Source organism: Phyllostomus hastatus, unplaced genomic scaffold, assembly GCF_019186645.2.
Source record: "Phyllostomus hastatus isolate PE091 unplaced genomic scaffold, TTU_PhHast_1.1 phas_contig_196, whole genome shotgun sequence".
Taxonomy (NCBI): Eukaryota; Metazoa; Chordata; class Mammalia; order Chiroptera; family Phyllostomidae; genus Phyllostomus; species Phyllostomus hastatus.
Genome location: NW_025333709.1, coordinates 21,217,721 through 21,224,974, shown reverse-complemented (window position 1 = coordinate 21,224,974; position 7,254 = coordinate 21,217,721). Strand labels below are relative to the sequence as shown.

General features: G+C 34.0%; 1 pseudogene; it reads right to left on the bottom strand.

Moving 5' to 3' along the window:
• Window positions 1-264: 264 nt before the first annotated feature.
• On the bottom strand, window positions 265-1,085 carry LOC123815956 (annotated as a pseudogene).
• Window positions 1,086-7,254: the final 6,169 nt, after the last annotated feature.

Below are 7,254 nucleotides of genomic sequence, written 5' to 3'. Positions count from 1 at the left end.
GAATATATGCAGTTATACTAAGTATAAATAAGAAAGTACAAGGAGCTCATTTACTATGCTATACCCAATGGATGTAAAGGAAAAATTGATTTTATACTGTAGTTCTCTATAAATAAATAAACAAATAAAAATCCATAGTTATTTTTCTCTCTGCATCTATGCTTAGATTCCTTGTACAAAAAATGGAACACTCTATTTCATTCACTTCAGGTTGAATTCTTTAGGAAAAGATTGATAATCAATCCTTCAACTTTTCTAATTCCATCAGTTTCCTGACATATTTAACATAAACAGGAATATCTTTTCAGTCAACTGAGAAATTGAAGACTCAAGTAAAAATTCAAGACACAATGTGTTGAAGAACTTAAGTATCCCGTGTGCTTTTGGTTCCCATCTCCTCTTTGCTGAAAGCCCCATGAAGTTTCTTCTTTTTGCAAGCAGTCTGTGAATTTTCAGCATCCTTTTTGATTTTTACAAAGTTATGGCAGGTATCATTTTGGCAATTTTTACACCAAGTTCTCGGGTAGCTAGCCGGTTGCTGAGTTCCTCAGCTTTCTCAATTTTCTACTCTTCTGTAGCCTGGTCTATGCTCTTTTCAAGGCCTGACTTCTCAATTATTTTTCTTTTTCATGGGGAGTTCAAACCTGTCATTGACTCTAGAATACAAAGTTCCTTCAAGTGGGTTTCAGTTGAGGACTGTTCATGATGAGATTCTTCTACATACTTCAATGTACTTTCTCTGGAATGTTTTCTTTCTTCTTCCTTTTGAATCTTGGATTTGAGATTTTCTGTTCAGTGTCTTCAATGCAATTCTTGAAATTTATTCCACATATGCAAGGAATTCCAGAGGCGCTCTTCATATACATTTACACTTGCCTCTACTTCCGATTTTGGTCCATCTGTAGAGAAATCTGAGATCTCTGTTATTGTAATGGTCCCAACTTTGTCTTCCTGTAAGTTAAGCCCAGAGTTCTCCAATGTGTCTTCATCTTGAGAACTCAACTCAATGTCACTGTATTCAGGCCAGGAGGTGGTAGCCCACTGCACCACTTTCCTTTGGTCAAGAGCCAGCCACCGGCCAGCCATTGGTTTTAAAAGTATAAGTTAAATCAGTCATACTCAGTCAATTTTTTAAAAAAGGTCTTTTTAGCTGTAGTACAAATACCAATATCTGGATTCTACTTCATGACTTCAAGTGATTTTTGAAAACAGTATTTTCCACGATAATACAATAGGGAAATTCTTAATATATTTCCAGTTTATACTTTTACTTATTAGTTAGTTTTGACACTGAAAAAATAACTTTGTGATTTCAAATATGAAGGTTTATATGTGTATCCTCTAAGAATTTAAATGAAATTAATATTTGTAAGCTTTCAGCAGTTAGTTCACATTGAAAGTTCACTACTTGTTCCAATACCAGTGCCAGTTTTGGCTTATTTTTAAATTTTCAAGATATATATATTTGGGAACAAAACTGGTTTATTTACATACAATAATTTTGTACCATAATATTCACAGGAAAAAGCATTTCAAATACTTCATTTAAATAAAATCAAATGCAAACAAAGTATGGTTTCTTTGGATGTATTTTGCCTAGAGGTTCTTGGAATGTTTATAGAAAACCCTTAACAAGATAACACATGGTAAGAAAAATATAGAAGTTGCTATTGTTAATACTGGAGTTCCAAAAAATAAATGTCCTCAAATACAGAAATTCTTCAATCCCTTATAAATATTCATATTTCCCCTTCTATGAATATTTATGGATGCATATTTCTAACAATGTTCACTAAAACCGCCAAGAAAACATTTAGTTGAAAATCTCCAATTTAAAATACAATGGAAATTTATCTTAATGAGATAAATATTCTGCTCCTGTAAACTATAAAACATGTGTGTGCATGTGCAGGGGGGATTAAGATTAGATTTAATTTTATCTCATAAAATAACTAAAGAACATGTAAGTGATGTTGGTAACATTGAGGAAATTTTAAAATTTCTACTAAGTCTCACTTTATTCTGTACTTTATAAGTATTAGGCATTGTGCTGTGGTCTAGCAATATGGAAGTAAGATATTGAAATTTGTATATATGTGTGTGCATGTAAATGTAGATATGTATATTTCTTTTTCAAAGCACCTAGTGATATATAGATATACATCTCTAGAGATCTATATGTCTAGAGATATATAGAGATCTATATATCTAGAGATCTCTAGAGATGTATATCTATAACGATATAGAGAGAGGAAAGTGATGGCCCTGAAATTGTTTTTTATATTCTGACATGTAGTAATTGAGAGAGAGAAGAGGGAGAGAAACAAACAGTATTTTAATCTCTTTCTACAACTATGGACTATCCTTCTATGAAATTAAAAAATGCACAAATTCATTTCTTACATATAAATTTTGGCAACTGAGATTTTGAAGTGCTCAATTGTCTTACTGACATTCTTAAGGTAATCTTTAGCTTTGTATACCATAATTTTTATTCTTCTGACTTTTGCATTATTTTCAACCACCATGACTGTTCTGACTTTTGAGGCCGCGGCCAGTGGAGTGAGGTGCTTCTTGGGTCATGTGATATGAGGCTGCTACCAGAGATGTTGTGAGGGGGGAGAAGGACAAAACAGAGAAATCTGCATTTTGTGTTAATGTTCATACTCTAGAATATTCATATACTTTATCTTAAGGAGTCATAAAGAAAATCTAAACATAAAATTTATAAAAATATAAATGCTTTGTTCTAAGGATATAATAAGATACAAAAGATTATCAAGAAGGCCATTGGATTAATATATATTCTTCAAAAGGGGAAACACAGTCAGAAATCCTTATTCTCAAGTGTAGTCTAAATGAGATGTCATTTGTCATCATAAAATAATTTCACAAAATGTTCGAACAATTCTTTTTATTGAATAAAATAACACGGTAGCAGAGTAAAGTCTCTGAAATTTCCTGCAATGCAAAAACTACTGCATGTGATCGAATCTTGTGTTCTCAAACTTGAATTTCATATAAAAACTGTTTTTCACTGATCATATATCTTTAGAAATTAATATTTTATGGAGTAATTTTTGAGACATCTTGTTTCAGTTAATACATCCACATAAAGTTCACATAAACCTGCAAATAAGATCAAGACACTCCTGCAAAGGTAAGGATAATTGAGAAATATAAATATTCTACAGGAAAACATTGAGCAGAATGGTTATACTTCTCAATTATAACCTGTATTCATCTGTTTTTCCCTTATCAATAATTATCCTCATTTGAATGAGATATCATTCTCAAAAATATGTCACAAAATAAGCAAATATATTATTAAGTTGGGTGATACATTTTATTACAAATTAATGTTACTTAAAATGCCATTAAAGTTCTCTGTTTAGCATGTGTTTTCCTTGTTGTTTATCTTAGGAGTGAAAAAAGGAGTGTGGGAATCTTTGACCTCAGCTGTGTCTATCCCATATGGTACTTACACTGAGGCAAAGGCACAGTGCGGTTTCAGGAACCAAACTCTGCCCTCTAGAGAGTCTCAATCTAAAGTACTCAGCTTTCCTTATTTCTAACAGAGGCAGCCAGCTCGGTAGAACCATACTGACTTTTGGGGCTACTATCAAACTAGGAGCATGCATTTTAGGAAAAAAAGAAAATTCAGATCTCATTATTTATGAACCTAAGTTTATTTATGATGAATAAAAATTGCATTTTCAAAAAGGACCTTAGGTTTTCAGTTTGTTGCTCTGCAAGTTCGGTTGTCATTGGTAACGACTACATTAGGCTTTTCATAGATTACAGAAGGTTTTAATTGTCAGGAATAATAAATAACCCCATACTGTGCACTTGGGCCAGCTCTCACACTTTTATTCTGCAGGTCACTTGCATAACTGTCAGGAAAGCAAGCTATTAGAGCAGAATTAGTTTTGATTAAGCTTAATGTTTTCTTTCAAATGTTTTTAACTTCAGAGAAGATACTAATTTCTATCAATTGACTCGGCGCTCTGTAACAAGGTAATCCATATTAAAATCTATTCATTTTTAACCTGTTTCAGGCATGAAACACTTTAAAGATTCCAAACTACTCTTTGTACTAGCAGGATTTTAAAAACAAGTGAGATAGAAGCAAAGAAGGACATGAGATGTTAAGTCTAGCTACAATTCCCGTATCTTAATAATTATTTTAATCCAGATAAAGACCCTTATTTCTTGAATGACAAAGAATAAATACCACACAATATAATTTAATGTGTGTTAAATATTAAGAATTACAATATAAAACAAAAACATAAGAGCTAAAAAATTAAGCACAAGGTTGAAGTAGGGTAAATTTGGCTAACAATCCATGCTTGTTTTTTCATTTATTAAATTAGGAAATAATCATTTGAATAAACATATGTAAACATTTTAGATAAGAAGTTAATTATATCCCTCACTTTCCATTTCCACTGAAATAATTTTTTTAAACGGAGAATACCTATATCAAAATGAAAAATGGGACATTTAGTAAAAGTTCTATTGGTATCATAAAGTTTCAACAAAAAAGTTTGATAGAAATAATGAGAATCTGTCTCACTCCTCTCTCACTCCATGTGTCCCCCTCTTACTCTCCCATTTAAAAAAGAAAAAAAGAACAGCTTTTCTGGAAATGAGAATTGGGGAGCTCTTCAAAAACTCTCCCTGACCTTCCCAACTAAAATGATGACAGATGGAGGCAAGATGTCTGGGCTTCCATTCCTTCTGACTGTTCAAAGAAGGATATAGAAGCTAAAATTTCCTCCTAGCATAGAAAGTCATGACACTTAAGTTCAGCAATAGCAATACGCCTGAGCTTTACACTTGGTATTAGGAATAGCAAAGAAAAACCTCAGCAAAGAAAAGGTCTCAGGATTCATAATAGAATTTAAGTATCATGTTACTATGAGCTTCACAAAGACTTTCATATTTTTTTTGTTTATTTCTTATTGTTGACACTTAAAGACACCTCCATCTCCCCTCTCTGCCTCTCTCCACCCAACCCTCTGTTTCCGCAGTCCTTCATCACATTGTTGTCTATGTCCACGGGCTATGCATACAAGGTCAGTCCAGAATGTATCCAGCCATATACTATGATAAATAGAGATATTTATTGAAGAAGATACAAAATATAATTAACGTTGTATATAGGAAAATGACACCTCAATCCTCTTCAAAGTGGGCACCTTGTGACCTCACAGAGTTCTCCCAGTCACCATCAGCTGCCCTGTCGAATTTTCCTGAATTTAATTCACAGTCTGATCTCTTCCTTTCAATGGTGATTTTAGTTTTGGGAAAAGCCAGAAGTTGCTGGGCACCAAATCTGGGCTGTAGGGGAGCTGAGTCACCTGGATGACTTGATGTTTTGCCAAAAAACTCTGCACAAGATGTGATGCATAAGTGGGTGTGTTATTGTGATGAAATTGCCAACCACCTGTTGCCCATAGATGCAGCCTTCTGAATCATCTGAATAGTTTCCATGGAGGATGTTCAAGCAGCTTCACAAAACATTTGATGCAGATTTGTTGCTCTACTTGGTCAGTCATTTTGAATGTGATGGCCACAGAGTACACATCTTCACTCAAATGCATCTACCACCTCTACTGACTAGTACAGTGAAAGTCATCATAGTTCACACATGAGCTTTCCAGTCCACTGTCCTTTGCTGCCAGGTTACATTGGTGTCACACGAAACATTCTTATTATATAAACAATGGCTGGACTTTTCCTGGAAGAGATCTAAGGCCCAATAGGATCAACTGTATACTGCAGACATAAGAATACCCAAATTTTTGGGAGCTCCTGTTAGCGAGTCTGATTTGCTACCAAACTGTAGACATTAAGTGAATAAGCCATCAAACTTCTCATCACGAGCTTAATTTTGACACAGCCACTGAGTCAAGACTTGGGTAGCCTCAGAAGATTATATCATAAAAAGTGTTATATTTAGAATTGGCCCTTAAGAAGACTAGAGGACAAAAGTAAGCAACAGAAATAAATGCTCTCGACTCCCATATCACCTATTGCAATTGCACTGGTGCCTCAAGTCATACTGAGTCTCCTGGAGGTTGGTTCCCTATGAACAGCTAAAAGAGGAGGAAGAAGTCCTGGGCCTGGCTCACAGATGGAATGACGTTGGGTTTGACTGAACCAGAGAGAGAATGCTGGTACACTAGAGACCCATTCAAGAGCACCACTGAAAGGCAGAAGTGTGGGGCAGTGAACCAGTGGGCAGCGTTAGAGTTTTGCATAGCAGTTGGGAGTAAGGATTTAACTGGATCCCTAGGCAGTGGTGAATGGATTGACCTTTGTCAAGATTTGGAAGGAGCAAGGTCCCAGATATAAGGAATGTTCGTAGCACTGTAACAGTGTGAGGACTGGTGTATGACACATGTTCACCAGGGGGCATCACCTGCTGTTACAATGCGATTTGTATAAGGATTTTAAAGATGATACTTCACCCGCTGCCAAAGTGAATTTGTTTTAATAGTATTTTCATCTTTACTTTGTTAAATTGTAAAAATCTTGTGATTAAAAAAATTTCATAAATGTATTTATTTAAAACTTATTTTGCACCTGTTATTTTTGAGAAAGCATTTTTATAAAATTTTACCTGCAAAGAAAGTATCTTAGTTTGCTGAGCTTGTATATTAGCGTTCTCAAGAGAAAGAGAACCAATAGGATTTGATTTGTGTGTGCACCACCATGTCATGTGTGTGTGTGTGTGTGTGTGTGTGTGTGTGTGTATGTTGCTGTATAAAGGTCCTCCCTCAAAGTTCATAAACACTTTCACATAAAAGTGGAGGCATGGACACTTAGGATTTCAGTTGGAAAGAAGATATGAAACTGCATTTATGCATAGATAACATAACTGATTACACAGAAAATCCTAAAATATTTATAAAAATAACAATATGAAAATCAGTTATATTTCTATATAATAGCAACAAACTGCTGGGCAATAAAATAAAAATAATTCCATTTGAAATACTATCAACATACATAAGACACTTGGGAATGAATTTAACAAAAGATGCTATTTATCTCTTTTATAAAAATTATTAAAGTAAGAGAAATGAAGACAAATTACATACTATATATATATATTTAATAAGGGTAAAGTGATGGTTCTCTTTAATTTGACCAATATATCCACTGAGTCCTTAAAACAACTAAGATACATTTTTAGAAGTTGACAAACTGTTTCATTAATTTAATGGATATGGTAAAGGCGTA